Genomic DNA, 25,448 nt, shown 5'->3' with positions numbered 1-25,448 from the left:
TGTTTGCTGGTGGTTGGGTTGAGATCACTCCAAGCTCATAGAAGCTATTCTCAGGTCATTCTACATGACCTTCTTCATCTTAGCAACAGAAAGTCTTCCTCTTCTTAAATCCTCCTCATGCATTGACCCTGACTTCTTCTGCCACCAGCCAGAAAAAACTTTTTGCTTTTAAAAGATTGGTGTGATTAAATTAGGCCGGTCCTGATGATCAACTGCTTAGAAGCCTTAATTACATCTGCAAAATACCTTTTGCTGTGTAAGGTATCATGCTTCTGAAAGTAACACCAGGGGGCAAAGGTTATGGAACCATCTAGAATTCTTTTGATCATGTTTAATTAACAGCCCTATAATCTCAGCAAATGGAAATAATGAAAGAAGTTTACATAACCAGGATTACCTCCAAGAAGTCAAAGAGGTGCAGTCCTAGTGTCTGCTTGGAAAAAAAAGAACTCAGAATTGTTTGGGGGAGAGAATTAATAAACTATACAGTTAATTTTTTGCAGCCAAATATTTGGTTCACTTGTCTACTAGCATACAATATACACTCAGCCTTTCTCCCTTTGAAAGATAACACACCAATAGCCCCATTTAGTCGCAAATCAAATTAAACTCCACACTGTGGGGATATATGAGAGCCTCCGCATTGGGGATGAAGTATGAAACTCTTTGTAGAAGGTCTGAAGACCCCTCAGTGTTGTCCTCACTAGACAGAGAAGCCTCATTTGGCTTTGAAAGATTAAGTCATTTCATCTAAATGGAGTAACTAATAAGTGATAAAGCCAGGGTTTAAATCTAGTCTCTCTCTTCACAACAACTTCAATTTTTTGTCACCTATTGACAGAGTAAGGAGGAGTATGGGGTGCAGTTTGCCTTCTAAGAACATTACCCCAGCTGGGAAGTCAAGCTCATCAACAGAGCCACCCCACCTTGTGGTCAAAACCACAGTAGACATCAGCAGCAGAGTGTTGTGAGGGTGATGGGAAACTGGATTGTCCTCCTTCTGCAGGTGAGGGGTGAGAGAGGGTGGTTGAGTGAATTATTGAATAATATCTGGAATATTTAGGAGTCTGCCAAGTAGGCAGGAGAAGGGAGGGAACTCCAGAATTGAGAAAGGGAATGGAGTACGTGAAGACGGAAATGCAGGTGCAGGTTATGATCAGCAGGATTCTAGTACTTGTTGAGGGAGGGCTGTGCGCCATCTCCCCATGAATTGGGACTTCATCCTGTGAAGCCACCACAGGAGGATTTAAGAAAGACAATCTGTTAATCCAGGTCTTCTGAGAAGGAGATGCCAAAATATGATTACACTTGGAAGTATCTAAGCAGAAGAAATGCCTGTGGAGGGTGGGGATGGGGGAATGGGGAGAGAGCCAAGGATGGCAGAGAGAGCCTGACACTCAGGGGATTAACGGTAGAGAGAGGTTGGCTGGAAGTGTCCTCGACTTCTAAAGTCAACTGATGTGTCTCAGAGAGATAAATTGTGAAATAAAGAGTGGAGGGAGGGCATTTGGTGGGATCTCACCTAATGTGCACAGCACAAGGCTACATTTCAAAATACCTAAGAGTAAGTTATAAATGTCTTACCACAAAAAATAAGTAAGTGAGGTGATGGTTATGTTAATCAGCTTGATTGAAGCATTCCACACTGTATATCAAATCTTCACATTGTACCCCATAAATGTATACAGTTTTGATGTAATAAAAATTAAATTAAAAAATTATGAAATAGCAGTATAGGCACATTTAGAGGTAAGAAAATATTATAAAAACATAAAGAAAGCTAAAATAGTTAAAAGTCCTTATCTGTGTAGAGCTGGACTGTTCTCCACTCGTGTGTGTGTGTAAATTGAAAATAGGGTTCTTTTTCTAACCTGCATAGAAGAGAGTCCCCTTCCTGATGTGGTTTTGAGGTGTCTACCACATGAGGCAAGCTCTGCATGAGATACTTGGCCATCTTACCTTGAGTAATTATCCTTTGTCTAGAGATACCTGAGGCTTGAGGAACCATAGAAAAGACTGTGTGTGTGAAGAATGAATGTAAGAAAAGAATGTGACCTTCCCAGTTGTGCCTATTAACCATTGACCTTACCTGACAAATCTTCACCCATTTCAGCCTTCGTGTACTGTTTGGGAAAGAAAGAAAAATACCTGAAATGGCTTTTGAAGGGAGAAAAGGAAAGAAACCTGCCGCAAAACTGGCCCTGGGAGAGAGTGTGTGGGCCTCTACTGAGGGCCCAGAGCAGCAGAAATCTCCCTAAAGAAGATTAATACCAGATACGGCCCTAGACTCAGAGTTGTCTCCCCGCTTCACACCTGTGCACACACACACATATGCACTCTTTTTTTCTTTTTATTGAATGGTAACTATGTACATTAATGCACTTCTGGGGTACAGTGTGGGGTTTTCACATGCAATCTGAAATACTTCCATCAAACTGGTTAACACAGCCTTCATGTCATTTTCTCAGTTATTGTTTTAAAACGTTCACATTCTACTCTTAGAAAGATTCCCTTGTACCCCTATAAGATAAACCTCAGAGGTGATCCCTCCAAACCCCCTCCCTCCACCCATTCCCCCCTCCCTTTTTCCTCCCCCCTCCCCATATTCTTAGGCTATTTGGTTATAGCTTTCATATAAAAGGTATAAATTAGTTTCATAATAGGGGTGTGTACATTGGATACTTTCTCCTCCATTCTCGTGATACTTTGCTCAGAAGAACATTCACACATAGGCACTCTTGCACCTCATGTACATGTATTGTCTGTCTGCATGTGGTAGTGGAGCAATTGACTCTGATCACTGTCATAGTACTTCTGTGCTGCCCTATATCCTTGAAATAAAGGCGCAGACCCCAGGTGAGCCATTGAAGGCTCTCCTGCTCACTCATCCATCAGAGCTTCAGAGCCTTATGGTCCTTCCATTCATTTCTTTTAGAAAATGCACCTTCCTCTCTTAGGCTCGTGTCAGTGTCCCTTGTGGCTTCTCAAACACTGGCTATGAACAAGTTGTCCTTTCCTTAGTAGAGTACTTTTTGCACTACTTTAAAATACAAATTTTATTTGCCTGTATCCTTTGAGTGCCACTTTTAGTACGTGGAGGGCTGGGACTAAGTTCTCACTTACCTCAGAACCAAGCACAGGACTGGGCACATAGTGGGTTCCCAGTTAATATTTCTTCAGTGAATGATTAGATTTAACACTAGTAGGACTAAAGTTCAGCTGAGTGATGGAAGGGAAGGATAAGATCAAATCTTTTCTCATAATTCCTCCAGGGCTTTTTTCCCCGATTTTTAAAACTCATGTCATATTTTTATTCCTAGATTTATTTTTTTCATCCTGCTTGTTAGAGAAAACAGAAACAAAAAATAGGAGAAGGAGGCTTGTTATATTTTCATGTGTCAGTGCTCTGCTGTGTTATGTAATTTATCCCAAAGACTTGGCCTTCTCCTTTTATTAATGCTCTTGTTCTCACAAGCTTCTTGTTAAGAGGGAAAGATGAGGACTTGAAATGTGTTGATCTCATTTTCCTGAAGTTGCATGGGGCATTGTCAACACAGTTTTTTTCCCATTAAGTCTATGGGAATTCACAGGTTAGGTATTTTTATTCCTATTTTAAAGCTGAGAAAGTAAAATTGCAGCAGCAGGGCGGGGATAGACTTCCCCTCACACAGCACCTCTCAAGCACATGTCCTCATGGAACACTTTTGCAATGATCTTGTAAAATCCCCTCATTTTACACAGTAGGAAATTGAGGTCCAGTGGAGAGAAGAGACTTCGTTAAAAATAGACTTTCAGCTCTGCGCCTGTAGCACAGTGGTTACGGCACCAGCCACATACACTGAGGGTGGTGGGTTCAAACCCGGCTTGGGCTAGCTAAACAACAATGACAACTGTGACAAAATTAGCTGGGCTCAGTGGCGGGCGCCTGTAGTCCCAGCGACTTGGGAGGCCAAGGCAAAAGAATCACTTAAGCCCAAGAATTTGAGGTTTCTGTGAGCTGTGACGCTACGGCACTCTACCAAGGGTGACCTAGTGAGATTCTGTCTCAAAAAAAAAAAAAATAGACTTTCTATGCTTTCAATAGATAGACTGGTAGATCAGACTACTGTATAAACCAGAAGCACGTGAGCAACACTTAGGTGACGGCTCTAATTAGCCGTGCTCATTTTGAGTGCAAAACCTTGGTGTCTGGCAGGCTCAAGTTTAACTCTCAGCCGTGCCACTTATGAAATGTAGGAAAAAGGTGTTAATGTCATTGAGTATCAGTTTTCTCCTAAGGTTATTATAAGGATTAACTGAGCTGAAGTATGTAAAACACTTAGTATTTTACCTGGGGCTTGGTATATATAATATATGAGTGTTATTATCTCTTTAAATGTTTTTTTTATTAAATCCTATCTGTGTACATTGAGGCATTTATGGGGTTCAGTGTACCGATTTGATATACAATGTGAAATGCTTACATTGAAATGATTAACACATCCATCATCACCTCGCTTACTTATTTGTTGTGGTAAGACAATTACACTCTTTACTTAATAGATTTGAAATGTACCATTGCATCATGCACATGAGTGCTATCATCTTGATAACTGAGCATATCAAACGCAGAACTTTGTAAAGTCATTTGTGGTAAATAGCACAGAGAATAGTCTTTCCCGCTGTCCCCCACCATGAAAATATGATGGCATCATTATAAGGAGTTTACATGTTTCTATCTAGGATCCTGGGTGGGTTAGGCTTTCTAATTCTTACATTCCTTATTTCTAAAATTTGAGTCTTTTTCAAATTTGTGCTTTGGGAAAAGAAGTTGCTATGTTCTTATACGCCACCAACTTCCTCCCAAGTGGCTTTAATCTTTTTCACTAACAAGATATAGAACGTAAGGGAGTGTAGCTATGGGGAAAATCGTCATATCATAAATAATAGATATGTTTCGAGGTTACATACATAAGTAAATTATTGACTTTGAAATTCCAAGTTACTAGAAGTACTTGGAATATTAGAAAGGTGGGCTATAGTCTTAAAGGACAATATGCCTTTGAAATAGATTATCTGTAATGGTGGGAGTGTATGGTAAAAGCTCATAAGCTTTGGAGTAAGAAATATCAGATTTCAAAATCCTAAGACCTGTAAGCATGACTTCTAACAAGGCTGGTAAGTCCTGTGTCTCATATGTTTATCCATAAGAGAGGAATTTCAATACCTACTTTGCAATATTGCTGTGACTCTTAAATGTGAGTTGAACACCCAGTGTCTCTCATGTTGAATACTTACAAATAGTAATTCTGTCTTTTATTATTTGAAGTCAAAGAACCTTGTATTTAAACTCAACTCCACTGCTTGGTATCTATGTGACAAGGTTACTTACCTCTTTGGACCTGTGTATCTGGTATATAAAGTGGAGATAATAATACTTACATTAGGAATCTGCCACAAATATTGATTAATCAAGTTATGAATAGTATTTGGTATGGAGTAATGATTCAATAAATGCCTTCCTCTCTCTTTTCTCCTATTTTTTCCTTATTTTTGCCAGTCTTCTTTCCCCTCCTGATCACCTTTTCTTCTTTACTTAGAAATAACTGTTTACATGTCTGGACGTTCACAGGATTCCTAGTTGCAATAGTGAGCTCACAACTGTTCCCTGGTTCCTAGAACTGGGGTCCATCGAAGCCTGTCTTGCCTCCTTCATTTCTATGAGCAAAGTCTGTACAGTCAGTAAAGCAAACCAATGACAAGGCTGTGTCATGTTCATCTCTCTGTGGAGAAAAGTCAGGCCTTAGGGTCAGGCTCTTACCATCATCAGCACATTCTCCTGGGGTTTCAGGCTGGACGCTCTCCATCGAAGACCCTTCTTTTGCCCATGCATGCACAATAGACAACCTATCAGCGCTCCTCACTCTGAATCGGACTTATTATCCTCTAATCCACTGTACTTCCGGAGCTCATTTATATCACAGGGAGATACTGCCAAGTGTGAGAGTTTAATTTCATTCTATTCTTGTAGTTCATAGATTTCTTCAAACATTACTTGCAGGGCACCTGCATTGATCCAAACTGTGCGTTGGAATTACAGCAATCATAACATGGGCACGACTTCTAGCTTACATATGGGGTGGAGGAGCCAAACCACGCACACGTAAATAAAAAAGGCAAAACCATCATGAAGTGTATTGTCCCCTATTTGGATTTATGTCTTTTAAACAGCATGAGATCAGACAGACCTGGTTTTAAATATTAAATCTTCTTATTATTTACTGTGGGATTTGGGGCAAGTTACTTAGTCTCCCTGAACCTCAATGCCCTTGTCTCTAAAACAATCTTCGCTCTTCATTTTAAAGTGAATGCAATGGGCAAGTGCCTAATATGTAGCTGATGCAATCTTTTAATGTCCTAGGAATCAAATAGGCCAAATTCTGAATCCCAGGGTTATATGCACACACTACATACACACATACACATACATATACATACAGACACCCACACAGACACACACACATGCATTTTTGCCCCACCACATCACTAACTCATTCTCTGGGTACTCCTCTTTCCTATTCACTCATGTTTCTTTGCTCACAGCATTTCTTTTTCCATTTGCATGATTTTGCATGAATTCCTTAATTTCCCTCAACTCCAGTTACTCCACATGCAAAATGATGATAGTAATACTCAACAGGGCTAGAGTAAGGATTTAGTTAACATATAAAGTACCTGACTAATACTGGAAGCTTGATAAATGCTAATTTCTTTCCTTTCTCTTTCTTCCAGCCTAAGAAATGCATGCTGCAGTATAGATGGTAAGCAGAGTGATTAAAATTCTCTAAGAGTGCATGAGAGCACTCAGATTACTCCAGGAAGAGGATCCAGAGCTTTCTGTACAATTCTTTCCAAACTCAAGTTCAGCTGCCTTCACCCAAGTCCAGATGCTGTGTAAACAATCAATTTAATATTTGATAATACCACCTATAGTACTTGCGCTATTAGAATGTTTAATTGGCCCATGCCAAGGGCAGAGACTCCCTAGGAGATAATCTGAGTGTTCCCAAATATCTTTTATCACAAAAATATTATGTTGGACTTTTGTGATGATGGAACAACCATCTACATCTGAGTAAGTTTTCAGTGCTAATTTGGTTCAAACAAATCAGGCAAATGGGCAGAAGAGTTATACCACAATCTTCAAAGTACCACTACTTAGAAATTACTAATTTTAATAGTAATTGAATGGCTACACTTTATTTTTCACCATAACATAAAATTGATAGTGACTATTCTGAAAATAATGTGGGACTTTCTAGATTCCATTAATTCTGTGAAATTTTTCATAATTGACAATTTTAGTTTCAAATTGGATGATTACATCCAAAGGAAGGGAGTTGGTCAGAAGACAGAGTATTCATTCACCACTGAATTACCAAGTGACTTCCAGTATCTGCAGTGACTGTTTCACAACCAGCCACCCATTTATCTATGTACGGAGGGATAGGGGCAGACTTGCAGTCTTTGTCTGTTTCTGTGGTGAATATACTTCCACTATGCCCAATTTCAAGTTAATTTTTTTTGTAACAACTGACTCATAAAATTCTCAAACTTGTTCCAGTACACCTTTGGCTTTGTACAGAGTGCTCCGAGAAGTCCTGGGGATCGGATGCACGGTAAGCACTGCATTCACTCAAAATTTTAACAGCCTCATGAAGCTGTACTGAGGTACCCAAAAGAGCACTGAAGGTAGAATAGAAAACTCTAGATTTGGTCCCTGGTATTTTCTCTAGATAACAGTGAGATTAACAAAAAAACACATAATCTTCCTAAGCATTAAAATTTTCGGTTTTTATAAAAATTATGTTGAGAGGTTTAAATGACAGTATTTTGTGTGAAATTGGCATAGTGAAAGGTCTCAGTGGTATGGCCCTCAGTGGACTGGTCAGTGAGATGTCAGCCAAGATACAGGAATGGGGCACCTATTCTCACCAAGGGGACATTCATGTGCCAATCTCCACAACCACAGATTTCAGAATAACAAGCCCTGGAGGGACCACATTTGTATAATTAAGCATTTGTATTGGAGGTGATAATAACAACATAATTAAGAGCTGTTAATACCTGGTACTTACTGCATATATGGAAATTGGTTTACTTCAGTGTCCTCATACAATCCTCAAACAGGCCATCTAAATGGCAGTTAAAATTCCATGAGAATGCTTTTTTCTATTTTGATCCATTTTCTAGGTTCAGTGAATTTTTTGTTAAGAAAACGAAACTTGATTTCGACAATGATTTTCAGAATCCGAAGCATCTGCCAGGAGGAGAAAGAGCATTCAACTCCTGATCTGAATTTCTTCATCCCAAATATTAATAATTGGAATACATTAACCCTTTAGAAAGAATTTCTCAAATGTGCTCTTCATTTCTAAAACTTCAGTTCCTCAGAACGAAATCCGTATGTTCCTAATTTCTTCCACTTGACGTGCTAAAGTGCTGAAGCTCTGTTAAAAGGAACTGATGCCCAGAATGTTGGGCAAAGCTCAGTCTTGCTAATGGTTATTTTAAATCATTGACATTTTCCATATTTTAAATGAAATTTTATTTAATTAGCATCTTAACTTGTCTCATCTCTCTGCTATCTTAATCATCCTCTACTTAGCTCAAAAATTTATAGTCTTCAAGTTATACATGGGTCATTACCAAAGTTTGAGATATACAAAAATCAAGACACATAAAATCTGTGCTTGTGGAGTGGAAGCAAATGAAGCCCTCCCACAACACTGATAAGCCGGGCAAGTTGAAATGTGCATGGATGAATCAGAAAGGACACTTTTGACTTTGTTTCTTAGAAATGAAATAATGGGCCATAACACAACCTGTCTCAAAACTTAGTGTGTGACCTACATAGTTCTTGTCAGTCCCATCCTTAAAATTCTTAACTCCTCTAGTCTATAGAACAAATTATACAAATGGTCAGACAAAAGTACTTCCTTACATTCAGGCTCTAAGCTCCCTTTCCAACTTTGTTTTTCCCAGTATGTACACACATGTGCCCACACCCACACATATACACACACATTCATACATATATATATGTGTGTGTGTGTATACGTGCAAATACAAACACACATATATACACATGCATTTTTGGCCCACCATACCTAACTCATTTCAATTCCCATTCTTCTCCCCATTCCTGTTCTATTATATTTCTTCTCTTATTGCATTCCTTCTACCTTAAATTAACAAATATACATCTTACTCATTAATTAAAATCCAGTTCCAGAATAATCTCTTCCAAAAAACCTGTCCAGAAAATCCTTCCACCACATACCCAGATACTACAAATTCCTCTCACTGCTGAGATGCATTAGCATTTTATCTGGGGTTATAGTTGAGCACAGATAATGTATAATTTGTATTAATTATAGTATATAGCTGATATCTATTCTGGATATCCTTCAGGAGGATATTACACATGCAATTTAAGTACATTCTCAGGGACCTTGCCGACCTGCAGAATTTATGGGAATGTGAGAGCAGTCATGAATTGCTTAATGAAAGGGGTTTAGTCTAGTGTTGGTAGGTGATTTTGTCATTTTATAAACATCACAGAACAGTGTTTTTCAACCTTTTGTATCTCCTGGCACACTTGAACCTAGAGCTAAACTGCCACGGCACACTTAAACTATGTTGATAAAAAAAAAAAAAAAAAGAGAGAGAGTAAGAAAAAAGGAATACACTTAACTGTGCTTTGAACTACTTTTGAAAATAATTTAATTAATAATCTTTAAAAATGTTTGTGGCACACCTAAGATGCTCTCATGGCAAATCAGTGTGCTACAGCACACAGGTAGAAAATCATTTCCTTAGAGGCAAAGACAAACCTACGACACAGTTAGGCCGTGGGACAGCCTAATTGTTCTTTGGCTACAAACCTGTACAGCGTGTTACTGTGCTGAATACTGTAGGCCATTGTATTCACTGTGCTGAATACTGTAGGCCAATGGTATTCGTATATCTATCTAAACATCCCAAAGGCACAGAAAAAACATGGTATTATAATCTCATGGGACCACTACTGTATATGCCATCATTGACAAAAGTGTTGTTACGTAATGCGTTACTATACCACACTTGCACACAAAATGAGTGTGCATGTGTATAATTGTTGAGCACAGATTCTCAAAAGCTGCCAGCAAGCCAATTTTTGATCACATTATCTGTCTCTTAAGATCAAGAACTTAAAAAGAATTTTGCAAGTAATTCTGCTTACTTTCAAAAATATATTTTTATGTGTGTGTATATATACACATCTATTACCTATAATTTTTTATGCTTTGGGGGGATATATGTGATATTTTAGTACCTGTATAAAGGCACTAAAGAATCAATAGGGGCCATATTAATCCACACCAAGGAAACGATGATTAAAGAATTACACAGTATGATAATAATTAGCTACATTAGGTGCCTTGCAAACAGAAAAGGATAGGTTTAATTCAGTTAATTACCAATAAAATACCAACTATAAAAATCAAAGGGCCAGTAAGGTAGCTTTAAAGAGACTCTTTTCTCCTGTAATGATCAAATCAGGGTAATTAGGACATCCATCCCTTCAAACATTTATCTTCCCTTTGTGTTGGAAACATTCTTTTCTTTCAGTTATTAGCAAATATACAATAAAGTATTGTTAACTACAATTCCTCCACCATACTACTGAACACTGGAACTTATTCCTTCTATCTAGCCGTATTTTTGTACCACTTCACTCTTTTGTTAATTAATCACAGGTGATGTCTTGTATCAAAATGAAAGGGCAGAAGACTCAGAAACACCAGGGGACATTTGCCCAGCTTCTGTTGGGAGACAGGAGGATGGTGCAGAAGCTGCATAGGCATATGGCATTTACACTAGGACTTACAGGTTGAATATGGCAGGCAGTGAGGCCTAGAGAGAGACATTAAAGGGAGGGAGGAGAAGCAAGTGATAGGCCAAGAAAAGCAGAGAAATGAACTAAGGGCAGAAGAGTGGATGTTACAGAAAGTAATTAGAGGAACCATCCTGGGTGTCCACGGGGAACTAATCCTAGGACTCCCTGCAGATACCAAAATAAAGTCCCTTATATAAAATGGTTTGGAGTTTGCATATGACCCATGTGTATCTTTCCCTACACTTTAATTCATGTCTAGATTACCCATACTATCAAATAGAACATGAAAAATTGTTACAGTGAAATTTTCAAAGAATAATGACAAGAAAAATAGTCTGTACATGTTTGGCACAGGCACATCCATACTTCTACTTTCCTCCATATTTTCAATCCCCAGAGGAATCCATGATATGGAACCCAGGGATGTGGAAGGCCGACTGTATTTATGGAAAGACTTGCATAAAGTGATAAGTACTGTGATTTATTAGGCTTATGACAATGATGATTTCTTAATTCTGTAGCTAATTCATTTTAATTTTTTTAATTTTAAAAGGTTTATTCTGAGCTAGATATGTGTGATCATAGCTTAGGGAGCCAAACCCAAAAAGTCTTGAGCAAGTGGTCTCATGGTAGTCAGATTATAGTTGATTTTATACATTTTAGGGAGCCAGGAGTTGCAGGTAAAATCATAAATCAATACACAGAAGGTGTACATTGGTCTGGCCCAAAAAGGCAGGACATCTTAAAATTGGGGGGGGGAGTGGGGAACTTATGGGGGTAATAGGTGAATTCAAAGATTACTAATTCATTTTTAAGTCAAAATTACCCAAGGAGAAGTGAGTAGCTTGTCACTAAAAATCATTCTGTTGAGGCCTAAGTCTCCATCCCCCTCTATAATTACTTGCCCTTTACCAAGAGTTAGGGTTGGCATTTAGTGAGTGTCAGGATATGACTGAGCTAAGCACTTTGCATAAGTCATTAAAATAAGAATGAGAATTACCCACTTTATTAGATCTCTTCTGTAGGAATGGCAGCACAAGCTTATGTTCTGTCATTTAATTATTGCAAAAATTACATGAGGTAGATGTAATTATCATCCTCATTTTCTTGATAAAGAAGCTGATTACTGGAGCATTGAAGTAACTTGTCTCAAATCACACAGACTATAAATGGCAGTGCTGAAATTCAAACTCCTGCTTGTCGGACACCACTGGATATCTACAATGTTTATTGTTTTCCTCTGTGGTGATAATAAATAATGTTTGAATAACACCTCCAGAATTTTGCAAATCTGAGCTACCTTATTGAATCCAACTTTACTTTTTCATCCTATGTCTCCCCAGAGAGATGAGCCCCACAGAGTTAAGGTGGGGCAGGCTGAACAACAGCTGAGCAGGGAGAAGGCCTGTGCCTGTATTGGCTGTGCCATTTACTTCTCTGTGATGTGGAGAAATCTCTGAGTCTTCATCTTCACTCCTTTTCCAGAATCTCCTACCTTTGAATTTCTATCTTCCCCACTGAAGACGACCTAGCTACATTCATGATAGATCTGATATATGTTGGGCATGTGCCATGTTCTAGGCAACATCAGATGTACTTTGATTCAATTATCTCATTTAATTCTTCTAACAACTCTATGATGCCAATACAATCAATGCCTTCCCATTGTACAGAAGGGAAGTTAAGATTCGAAGGAATGCTAATGTGTGCCTAAGTCTCATGGTTTGTGGGGTCCCAGAGCCAGGAAACTTGGCTTTTGTAATTGTAAACTGCATGTTAAGCTAATTCCAGGAAAGGCTGTGAAAATTAAAAAGAGATAGAACTTACAGACTCTAAAATTTTTTGTAACATTTTAAGCACTCAGGGCAGCACCTGTGACTCAAGGAATAGGATGCTGGCCCCATATACTAGACGTGGAAGGTTCACATCCAGCCCTGGCCAAAAACTGTGAAAAAAAAATTTTTTTTTAAGCACTCAGTGTTTGTTCCTTGGATGGATAAGTGGATTCTTATGGCTGAGGATGGCTGAGTAGAGGTAAAGTCAGGATTTCTGACCCCGATCATGCAGGCTCCAAAATAAGGCACTTAGTAATTAGAATATTGGCTCAGCTATTGGCTACGTTTGTCACTTTGGGTCTGTCACTTAAATGCACTAAGCTTCAACTTCCTCATTAGTACAATCTATGATATTTCCCTCCCAGGTAGGAGGAAAGATTAAATAGAGCAATGGCGGCAAAGTAGCTGATTCAAGGGATTGATAGGCAGGGTTACTGACTCCTATTACACCATGGAAATATTTTAACCTACTTTTAAACTTCAGCTCGAAAGGAGTGGTTAGAAATGAATCCAAATTGGAGCCAACAGTCTTGGGAGAGACCTGAAGAGGAAAGAGGAAATGGTTCTTGACATGTGGCAGTAGTCAAAGGGGACAGGATTTTTAGACTAAGAAGTTAAAAGGGACTGTAAGCTTACACTAATAAGAGGATATTTCACGCTGAGTTTCCCAGGAAAGAAATGTTACATGGTTTTAATTGACTATTTATTAGTGGCTATGATTGTTGGACCCTGGGGCCTGGCCTTTTAGCCACCAGTCTGAGTTATAAAATAACACAAATTAGTTGGGAAAACTGAGATGAATAGTGACCTTTTGGAAGAAAAAAGTTTATAAAACATGTATTTTTCCTTTAAAAACGTATGTTCTATTTTCCTCAAATTTAATCCTGTCATTTTAATAGTTAATGAGTGCCACATGAGCCAGGATAAGGTAGGTTATGCTACAGCTACAAACAAACCTTGAAATTTTATAAGTGAAAATATGTTTGTTTTCTGTATCTATTCATAGTTAATGCGGTTTGATGAGAGGACACTCTACTCCACGGAGTCATTCAAAGACTCAGGCTGATGGAGACTCCAATACTCAAATTTGACTTGATAATTCACCATGACAGAGGAAGACAATGACTAGAAAATTGTTTGGAGATATAGTCTGGTTGAATCTGGTCACATTTCATGGGTAAGAAATGGCAGCATGACCCTAATATAGCCGCAAGAGGCTGGGAAGCCAGTATTCTAATGGCCAAGGAAGTGTGTGTGGGGGGGTATGCAACAAGATTTGGTGACTACATAGCGTTGTCCATGTTCCAGCTGACAATTGTATTGTTATGTGAGTTAAGCAATAATATGTTTTCTCCTTCATAGTTTTGTGTCTCATGACAACCACTGATTCATGATTCCCTGGTGCTTAATACAGAGCCTGTTGTAAAGCTAGTACTCGGCACAGAGTTGTCAAATTCTAACAGTGAATATAGAAATATATGTTAGTCATTTATCTGCTCCATCAACACCCATGTAAAGACCTCCATCCATGGGCTCTGTTTAGTGTCAAACACTGATGTAGGGAATTAAAAACATAAAAAAGAGCTAGTGATAACAGTGAGGGTGGGCTTACATGCCCTAACCCTGGTCACTAACAAGCCAAGTCACTGGAGGTGCCAGTGGACCCTCAGGCGGAGATGTCCACTAAACACGGTGAGCTCGCAGGGAAGACATTAGGAGGAAATCAAGGCCAGGTTCTGTAAGTATAAGTAACCTCCAAAGAGATGCTGTTTTAAAGGTTTGAACCACATGATACTGTTCAAGATGTGGAAAGACTGTTTGGGAAGAGAAAAGAACAAAAAGGATTAGCACACATACTGCACAGCAGGCGCTGTGTCATGGGGCAGCCCTGTCTCACCACCTGATTAGTGCTGCTTCTGTTAATATTCCTGTTTCAAAAACATGGAAACTGAGGTCCAAAGAGGTAATAAATGGGGCTGAAATCACAGTCCACCAACCAGGAACCCCATGTGTAAGCTCAGGTCTCAATACCTCCCAGCATGACCTAATGAAATTAGGACTCTAGAGTGAGTTCACTGTCACTGGAGAAGTTCACATAGAGGCTGAAGGGTCTGGTCAGGGATACTGCAGAGCTGCCGTAGCATCAGATCAGGATTTGCAATGTCTCTACAGAGTGCCTTCAGTATCCAACACTGGGATTACACTTCAAAGATTCCTGCATTCAGAAATTGGGAGAAACAAAACGTGTCAGTGATAAAGAAGCCACCTTTCCCTGGGATGCCTGTCTCAGCCGCAGCTGTTGTTTGCTCTTCCTTCCGCTGTCCACAGCACTCGAACCTTGGAGGAGCCCAGAGGAACATAATTGCCGAATCCTTCAGATCTGGAGCTCTATGTGTCCACTCACCCCCTAGTTTTCATGTTAAATCCATTCAAGCGAAAAACCTCTTGACGGATATAATTAAAGTCATTTCTAGAGCGAATAAATACTTGTTTATTTCAAAGTCACATGCTCAGTTGTCTCCCTAGACATTTGTCAAGTTGGGTCACTCACCCAGCCCCAGAAACTGCACAAAGCAGTCAGCAGATTCAAAGAGAACGCCAGGTGTTCATGGGGCCATACATTTTTCTTTGCCTTGGGCCCAGTGCAGCTTGTAATGTTAGGGTTAGGGACTGTTCAGAAATAAGTTAATACCCTGTCCACATGTTCTTCCTAATCTACCACTCATAGTAATTTTGGAGGAAAGTAAAACAGCGGCCGAGAGTTCAGGAGACCCCATCTCAGACACTAGCTTGCCAATTCACTTCAACTAAGTCATGTCCCCCCTTCTCAGCCTGATTTCTTATTTGTCCCATACTGGTGGCTCTTGAATTGGGTGCTTACTGTTATATTTTGTGTCCTATGTTGTCTGCAGGCTGGGACAATGGTCTGGGACCCAGTTTCCTAACATTGGGAAAGACAGTAACTAGTGCAGGGGGCAGTAAGGTGCAGTGAGTTCAAAGAGATGGCCTCTATCTCTGTTACTTACTAGCTGTGCTGTGTTGGGCAAGTTCTCTTACAAGCAGGTCTATTACAGAATAAAGAATAGCATTAGCTACATCACTGCATTACAGTAGGATTAAATAGTAGGTACAGCTTCTAGGATACTATTTGGTTGGTCACACGACACGTGTTCATATGGCCCCATTCGCCTCCTCCTTAAACACCTGGAAACTAAACGGCTCTTAATATATACAGCAGTGGACCTCATGGAGCGAGAAGTCATTCTGATGGGGAAACTGTTCAGGTACCCAGGTTGCTTGAGGAAATGGTAGAAAGAAAGAAGCAATTTTTGAGCATACTCAAAATTTTTCTCTGTCTCAAGTACAGCACATCCTCACACTCCATCACCAGACCTATGGAAGGCAGCTCAAAAAGAGATAGAACAAAAGAAAGCTCTGGTACCAAAGTCTTGGTCTCTGAAGAGAGTGGAAAGCTTTCTAAATGAATTAGATGTGAAATGGCTTTTGATGAGTAAATACATGAAAATAAACAAACCAAGTTTCAGAGGGCACACGTCATGCACGTGGGTTCTGAGGAAGGATACTTCCCCCATCAGCCTAGTGCAGAGGGTTCTGGGGCTCTAGCTCTAAGGTGCATGTAAAAGTGCTGGCAGTATCTCCATAGGCACCTGTTAACCACTGGTCCGGAGCCAGGGGAAACAGAGGGAAAGCAGAAATATACATATAGCACTCAGAAGGACTTCTACATGGGAGTCTAAGTGAGATACTACAGGGGGACTTTGGAATTTGTTCATGGGAGATTTGAAACCTGCAGGGGTTCAACAATTTAGCTGTTGGGGGCTGAAAATTAATGTATCCTTTTGTTATTATAACTGTTTCATTTCAACCTCACTGTATACTTCCCTCTCTCCATCCTCAGTGCCAGCAAGTCACCATAGCCTAGAGCAGAGGTTCTCAACCTGTGGGCCATGACCCACAGGAACTGTATTAAAGGGCCATGGCATTAGGAAGGTTGACAACCACTGGCCTAGAGAATATTTCGTGCTTATGAATTTCCAAGCACTATCCTAAGTACTTCAAGTTGAATTAACTCATTCATCATTCAGGGGCTAGAAATTGACATTTGAGCCAAGACCAGATAGAGATGAAGGAATGAAATGTGTGGATTTCTAGGGGAAGAGTACTACACAGGGGAGTCAGCGCAAAGCCTCTGAGGTCAGCTGGGCCTAGTGATATTGAAGGGGTCAGTGGCATGAGCAATAGGGAAGAGCAAGATATAAAATCACACTGTGTTTGGTTTTGTAAAAAAGTAAAAGCCAAGAAATATTTTGGGTCTTGCTCCTCAAAAATGATAAATTGTCCTTAAGGCAAAATCAAAGCCATTTTGTTCTTTTCTAGTTCTGTCAACATGTCTCATAGTAACATTTTAATTGCATGTAATTTTCTCTATCCCAACATGACACCTATGTTACTCAAAGAAGAACAGGGTTGGGTTTATATTAATAGACAGAAAGTAAGAAATCATAATTTAAACAATAACCAAATACACTACATTTAATTTTTGTTTCTTTTCCCCTGCCAACTTTTAGATCTAGAAAAGGGGGATTTAATTCTAAGATAATTGAATAAGTGTTTAGATTAAATAATAGTTTTATGACCTTCCGATCCATGGAACCAATGACCAACCTAGATCTTTATTCTGCTCTTTGCAAACTATAGCGTATTATTCGACCTCTGTTGGTCTTTCAGGTTTTTTGATCTTTAATATGGGAAAGTTTATGTTCATCTTAAAGGGATGTTATGAGAATTAAATAATTAGGTAAGTATGTCAAGGGCTTGTATGATTGATGGTAGCTCCAGTTATAGCTGATGCAAGTTTCACTATTACTGTTATTATAGTATTAGTTAAGACTCTGAGGTTTTCCATGATAGGAACCCAACTCAAACTGACTTAAACAAAAGAACAATGCATTGGAATTGTTCTTGGAATTGCATGAGATAGGAGCATTCCTGGGCTTTAGAAGAAACCAGAAATAGAGACCTGAGTAGTACCAGGATCCCTGGTCAACTATCTTAGCTCCTTTTTCTAAATATTCTTTATTTGCCTACTTTTTTTTTCTCTCTTTAAGCTAGGTGTCGTCTTTACCCACACTGGTTCCATTTCTCAGATTCACCACTTACCATGAATGGCAAAGGGCAGCTTCTAAACTTTTCACCTATTTCTAACTTTAGTGTTTCTGGCATGAGTCTCTCCTTTCCAAGTCCAAAAATCCCAAGGAAGGGACTCATTGGCCTAATCCCTGGAACAATCAAATGTATGAAGTGGCTGGACTCATGAACAGTTTAGCTGCTATATAGTAGCTGCTTTAAATGTGTTAATAAAATGGAAAGGGAAGTCCTCTCAAGAGAACCGACAGAAGTAGAGATGTCCTCAGAAGAGGAAGGGCTGCCGAGTAGACGGTAATGATTGCATCCTATAATCATCATACCTATTATTTTTATTCATCATCATCATTAAATTTTATGACCAATTTTCCAGTATTGATAAATTTCTTGATTCTTAGAAAATATACACTAGAAGGGATTTTATAACATTATTCATTGACCCAACCTGACACAAAAGTATTGCTAGTTCTTCCAAGAGGTTGATGAATGTGTTTTTCCAAAGAAGACTCTAAATCACCGCCCCCCCAGGTCTGATCATCTTCTCTTCTGTGAAGACAGGAAGCGCTGCCTTTCTTTGTTCCTACCACGTAGTGATAGGTTCCTTGGTGTTATTCTTAGAGACGATAAAGAACAGCTGGTCACTGTCTAGCATACAGTGACATTTGATGTGTCTGAAGACTGCTGTCAAGTCAGCTCCTTTGCCTGCCTTCCACTAAATCATCCCAATCACTCCAGCTTTCCTCTATGCTTCATCATTACAGTTGCTACCCAATTAACCATTCTACTTGGGTACTGGCCCTGATGAAGTTCAGGGTCAAATTTGGCATTACATTGTATCATGAAGGACTATTAATCACTGAAATATTGCATGGAGCAGGGTCAGTAGTGCAGAAGGAGGTGTGTTGAGATGTGTGAGCTGTATGACTCAAAGTTGCCACATGATTTTCCTCACTGCTGTTCCTGGGACGGCAATGTGTACTGGATACAAGATAAAATTTCATAGACTTAAATTCAACTCTTTCTCCATCATGTTTTGATGCTGAGTAAATGGTTTACTTTTATTTGTACTATGGAGATAAGCATACAAATATTTAGAAGTAAATGGGATAATTTATGTAAAGTGCTGCTTGAAATGCCAGTTACATAAGAGTTGCCCAATAAAACTTAGTTTCCTTCTCTTTCTCTTTGCCTGAACTTTTTTTTTTTTTTTTTTTTTTTTTTAAACCACAGGCAAGAGCAGCCAGGTTAATGAACAGCAAGGAAATTTAGGTTCTAGTCCTAGGTTTGTATGAAACTCATCTCTAAGGTAGATAGTTGGAAGTGAAGTGAAGTTATTTATAATGTTTCTGACAACTAAAAATACAAAAGCCTAAGACTACTAGATACCATATATCATCGGGCAATTTTCAAAGAGTTGAGAGTTACTTATACAAATATTTGCCATAAAAACAATACCAAATATAACAGAATACTTTAAGTCACAGAATAATATTTTCTGCATCTTCCATTGAGTTAAACATCTCCTCAGCAATCCTGTGCTCATAAGTTTTCTGATTGTTTCTTACACCCTACTTGAGGGCAGAGACAGGGAGTGAGGCAAGAGGAGGAATAGAAGTCAGAAGTCCAATGAAGTTGCCATTAAGTGTGGGGAAGAGAGGTCACAGCTGATGCCCTAGTGATCATCAACAATGAGAAGATCTTGGAGCAATGATCTAGAACAGGCAGGGGCAGTGTAAGAGAGGCAGAGAGCATAGGAGGGAAGGCCGTGGGCCAGGTGTGAGCTTAGAGTTATTTGTCTACTAGTTTCATATTAATATTAAATATCGGATGCTTGCTTTTCCTTTTTTGTGATGATCTACCTAGGAGAATTTTCTTCAAATAATTCCAGGTAAATACAAAACATGTGGGGAGGTGGAATGGGTGTGGTATCTGGGTAAAGGGCTTAACAGCAACTTGGATTGTACCTAACAAATGCAAACAGTGTAACCTAAATGTATGTACCCTTATGTTAATCTGAAGAAAAAAAAAAGGACTGCGATCCTGAGAATCAAACAAACCTAGGCTGGAATCTTGCCATTGCCACTTCTTACAAAATGAAGGTAGTAACTCTTATCTAGAGGGGCTGTTGGAAACATTAAATGAGGGAATGTATGCAGTATTTAACATACATTAATGGCAAGTACTCAGCCAACTGGAGCTGTATAATTAACAGCATCTACAGCAGGAGTTCAGTGAAATTGCATGACTAGGCCCCAGAGAGGAGTCTACTGAACTCCCTTCTCTGCCTCCCACCGGTGTGTACCCTTGATATATGCCCGTTCCTAAGGTGGGGTCCTTGATCCCAATAAACCAGGAGATCTCTGACTTTTTTTTTTTTTTAACTTTACTCTATTTGCCTTTTAGAAGAAATTTTATTAGATGATTATTTTGGCAGCACAGTTAGTTCTTGACTAATATATACTAGAAATCTAAATTGTCAATATGATTAAATGAGTTTTCCTTCCTCAAGCATATGCTAAGGGATGTAAGGGGGAGACAATCTTAAAGTCTAGGGTTAAGATTTTGCTACAGACAATCTGTGAAAGAGAAAAAGAACATTTAGATAACCAAACATTCATGAGATCATCATATTTCAGTACATAAAATTAATAGCTTCCATAAATAAAAAAGCGAAGTGCATAATTAAATTAATAAGATGCATGACAAGCTTAGAAAACTATATTCAGTAAAAAATTGAAACTTTTCAGCTGACAATTTAAATTAAAAAAAACCCCCAAAATTTTAAGAGCCCAATAAATGTACAGGCAAAGAATATTAACAGATGTGTCTCCATTTGAAAAAAAATAAGAAAAATTACTGTTACAAATAATCATGAGATAGACAAAGTAAAACACAATAGTGCTTGTTTCACCTATTAATTCTCAACATCTCCCCCAAACATAGTTAGACTCAATGCTAATGACAGAGAAGTGAACATAATAACCTATATGTTGTGGATAGCATTTTATATTGCTATGCTTGTTTGGAAAATCTATTTGGCAATGTATCTTAGGAGCCATTTCTGGGACACTGATCTATAGAAATAGTCCCAAATCAGGGAAAGACCCATGCATGAAAACATCTGTTTTTACTAGCTAGAGGTTAAAGATAATACAAATGCTCACAGAATAAATAAACCATGGCAAATTCATTCAAGGGAATATTATGCATTCATTATAAATCACCTTTATGCAGAATTTACAGTAACTTGGCCAGCTAATGCCATTACATTGTCAAGGGGAAAGTAAGATGCAATATAGTTTGTAAAAATTAAACATACTTTTTAAAATGGAAAGTAAATATAAAATAATCTTATCATTTGTATTAATGTTACAGAATTTTCCACCTGAAAATATTCTCCCTCTTTCTTGAGCAATTCTTAACCTATGTTTTTGCTCTTCTTTCCAGCAATGGGTCCACATCTCGTTGCCACCATTCCCGTAGTTCTTATCTAGGCTCCATGAGGTCTTATTTGGCAACTCTTCTTTTCACATATTACTTGATTTTCACCAGCCTTTGACAGAGTTGGTAATCAGATGCTTTTTCAGCTCTCTTCCATGGCGTCCTCTGTCATCACATCCTTAGATGTTCCTCATGCCCTCTTGGCCATTCTCTTAAGTTTTCTGATTGTTTCTTACACCCTACTTGAGGGCAGAGACAGGGAGTGAGGCAAGAGGGGGAACAGAAGCTCCTTGCTACCTCGTCTTCCTTTCCCTATGCTGGAGTGCTCCAGGTATTGGTCTTTGAGACTGATTGTTTTCTCTTTCTGCACTTTCTCTTAAGATGCGTTCATCCAGTATAATAGCTTTGGGTGTTATCTTGATAGTGATACCTCTCAAATTTATATTTCCAGATATGACCTTTCGCTGTGCTCCAGTGCAGCAGTTAAAGCAATTACCTACCATTTTCACTTGCATATTTATCATGGATCTCAAACACAACATGACCCAGCAAAGACATCGATTCTTACTTTCCCCTGCCCTAATTTGTATCTATTCCAAGTCTTCCCATGTCAGAGAATGGCATCAGTATTGATTTAGTTGCTCAAGATAAAACCTGGGAGTATTTTTTCACTCCATTAGCACGTCTTGTCAGCATTAACCTCATGAATCAGTATAATTCTCTTCATATCTGTGTATTCCCTTAATTAATACCACTGAAATTTCTCTCCATAATTATTACTATAGCTTCTAAGTGTTCTCTGCTTCTACTTTTCCTCCCATCTCTCATGATTTATTTGTCACAAGCAGCCTGTGTAAAATTTTAAGCAATAAATTTGATCATATCACTCTTTCCAATAACTTCCTTTTTCCTTTATTTTCTTTCATAATGTTTTTCATGTTTATTTATTTATTTATTTATTTTTAGTTTCAGAAAATTAAAGGAGGTACAGATATTTTAGGTTGCATGGACTTCTTTTGTAATGCTTGAGTCCTGGATATAAGTGCCCCCATTACCCCAATAATGTTCATTGTACCCATTAGGTAGGTTTTCCCCCTCCTCTGCTCCTTCTTTTCCTTGGTTGATTTCCACTGAGTTTTACTCTCCTCTGTGCACATCTGTGTTCTTCAGTTAGTTTCAGTTTAATAGTAGTTGAGTACCTGTTGTGTTTGTTTTATCATTCTTGAGATATTTCACTTAGGACAATGGTCTCCAGTTACATCCAGATTTTTGCAAAAGGTATTACCTTATCTTTTTTATGACAGAGCAGTACTCCATGGTATACATATTCCACTTGTGAATTGATGGCACTTGGGTTGGTTCCATATCTTTGTAATTGTGCATTGTGCTGCAATAAACATTTGAGTGTTGGTGTCTTTTTTGATGAAAGTCTTCTTTTACTTTGTGTAGATACTCAAAAGTAAGATTGCTGGATCAAATGGTAAGCCTATGTTTAGTTCTTTGGGGAATCTCCATACTATTTTCCATAGGAGTTTTACTAATTTGCAGTCCCACCAACAGTGCCTAAGTGTCCCTTTCCTTCTGCGTTCATGCCAGCATGTATTATTTTGGGACTTTTTAATAAAAGCAATTCTAACTGACCAGAGAACCCAGATATAAAACCATCACTTAAAACCAACTGATTTCAAGACAGCAGACAACAACATATACTGGGGAAAAGAATCCCCATTCAATAAATGCTGCCAGGAAAATTGGATAGCGACATGCAGAGGAAAGATACAGGACTACTACCTCTCACCACTTACAAAAATTAATTCTAAATTGATAAAATATGTAAATATAAGTCATGAAACCATGAGAATTCTACAGTAAAATGTATGAAAAACTCTTCTATGTATATCAATCTGGGCAAAAATTTATGACTAAGACCCCAATGACAATTATGGCAACAACAAAAATTAATAAATAGGCTTTTATTAAACTAAAAAACTTCTACCTAGCCAAGGATACAATAGACTGAGCAAATAGACAACCCACACAATGGAAAATTTCCACAAAGGGCTAATATCCAAAATTTACAAAGAACTCAAACAAAGCAGCAAGAAAAAAACTAACAGCCTTATTAAAAAGTGGGCAAAGTATATTAACAGAAGCTTCTTAAAAGAAGAAAGAGAAAATGGACAATAAACATATTAAAAATGCTCATTGTCACTAATAATCAGAGAAATGCAAATTGAAACTACAATGAGATATCACTTTATCCTAATTTCCTTTTTTCTAAGGGTGTAAGAGGAGAAAAGCCAGTTTGATTACCTTCTCCCAGTAGGTGGGGCTATTGAGCACCAAATTTTTCTCAGTGGAGATGTTTTGTAATTGTCCTTTAATGAAAAGAGGGATTCATCAACGTTGATTTTTACTAACACTGAAGCATTTTCAAACTCGATACACAAAATTTGAAGCTATAAAAAATATTTAAAATTAGAAAATATAAAAATGCTTATTAAAAATCATGAAAAGAATAGTTTGTTAGATTCTTTGACTGAGAGTCCTATATATTTATGTGGGCTACAGGACACATACTGAAACTCAGTTATAATCTCTGCTGGAGAAATAAAAAAGGAAGTTCCTTTTTTCTTCTATTGGTGAATTTTACATTTATATGAAAATTAGCATGATTTATAGTCCCCACATGGATTTTCCTAACGTGCTCATCCCTGTGGATGAAATGGAGTAATAACTAGAAACAGGGAGATATTAACACTTACAGAATATCTTATATTTATCATTTTACATATTTGATATACAATATCTAAAGCTGTCATAGCCATTACTTGAGTTAAATGTTCTCACTTATATTTTATTTGATGGAAAAAATGAGACTGAACAGGGTGAAGAGAATTGCCATTAAGACAAAGTAAATAAAATACTTGAATTTTGAATCAGCTCTTGCTAACTTCATAGACAGAGCATATGCAAGCTCAGATGAGGCTCTTACTGGTTCCTCACCACATGGTGTCTGTGAAATCCTGGGCTCATTGTGAGAAGCACACAGCTCATGCTTCAGGCATGAGCAGAAATTGAGGTTAAGTCTCACAGAATGTGTTGGTGTAGGCACAGCTCGACTCAAAGGTGAGGATAAGATAGGAAACAGAGCACAAGACCTCTGAAAGAACATTCCATTCCTGCACTGCAGTATTAATCGTTCCATGTTATTGCTGATTTGTGGGGAGACAGTATGGGTAAGATGCCACACATTTATCAATCATTAATACTTTAGCCAGAATAAGTCTCACACTTAGTCTCAGGTTATGTCAAGCAGTGTAGCTGAACAGAAAGAGTGTGAGCTCTGGGTTTGGATTCTGTGTTCTGGCTAAGGGTGACCAGACAGATGATTAAATTTTAGGACTTTTAAAAACTGATACGTACATGTATACCCACCAACGGTTTTTATGGAAGAGCTAAGTAAGATCATGCTCTAGAAGTGAATGCTTTAAGTCCTACTGTTGACGTTTATTATTACTAATAACAATACTGTTGTCAGGACCAGCCTGTTGCCTTTTTTTGCCCAGGCTGGGAACCATAGGCAGCAAGAGTGTGAGCTCCTTCTGTTCCTGGTTGGACTTGGGAAGAGGAGAGAGTGGGTGGAGAATGAAGGAGCAAGATGAAAAACCCATACTCCACTTTTCATTTTGTTTCTGGACAGCCCATGTCCCAGCAGTCCCTACTTCCCAGCTCAATGAAGATCCGACAGATGGTGCTGTCTGCTGCCAACTCGTGTACCCTTGACTCAGAAGCCAGCAGATGCTCTACCTCTCTCCTGCTGAAACTGTCCACTCCTGATGGAAACCGTACAATTGGGAAACTTCAAAGTAAGCACACTTTCTACCCCCATTGTATTTTTAGCCATGCATTGTGGTGCAAATGCAAGTAATTGCAAACTATATATGAGCAGCAAATCAATGCATGCTTTTAATCCATGTTATTTTTTTCTTGGTTTCATTTTATTTTTAATGATAAATAATAACCATAGATCTATGTAGCTATACAATCAGAGCAATTAGCATATCTATCACCTCAAATGTTTG

Source organism: Otolemur garnettii, unplaced genomic scaffold, assembly GCF_000181295.1.
Source record: "Otolemur garnettii isolate 467f Iridium unplaced genomic scaffold, OtoGar3 scaffold00004, whole genome shotgun sequence".
NCBI classification, from domain to species: Eukaryota; Metazoa; Chordata; class Mammalia; order Primates; family Galagidae; genus Otolemur; species Otolemur garnettii.
The sequence above is the reverse complement of the archived record's forward strand: the minus strand, read 5'-3'. Positions refer to the sequence as shown.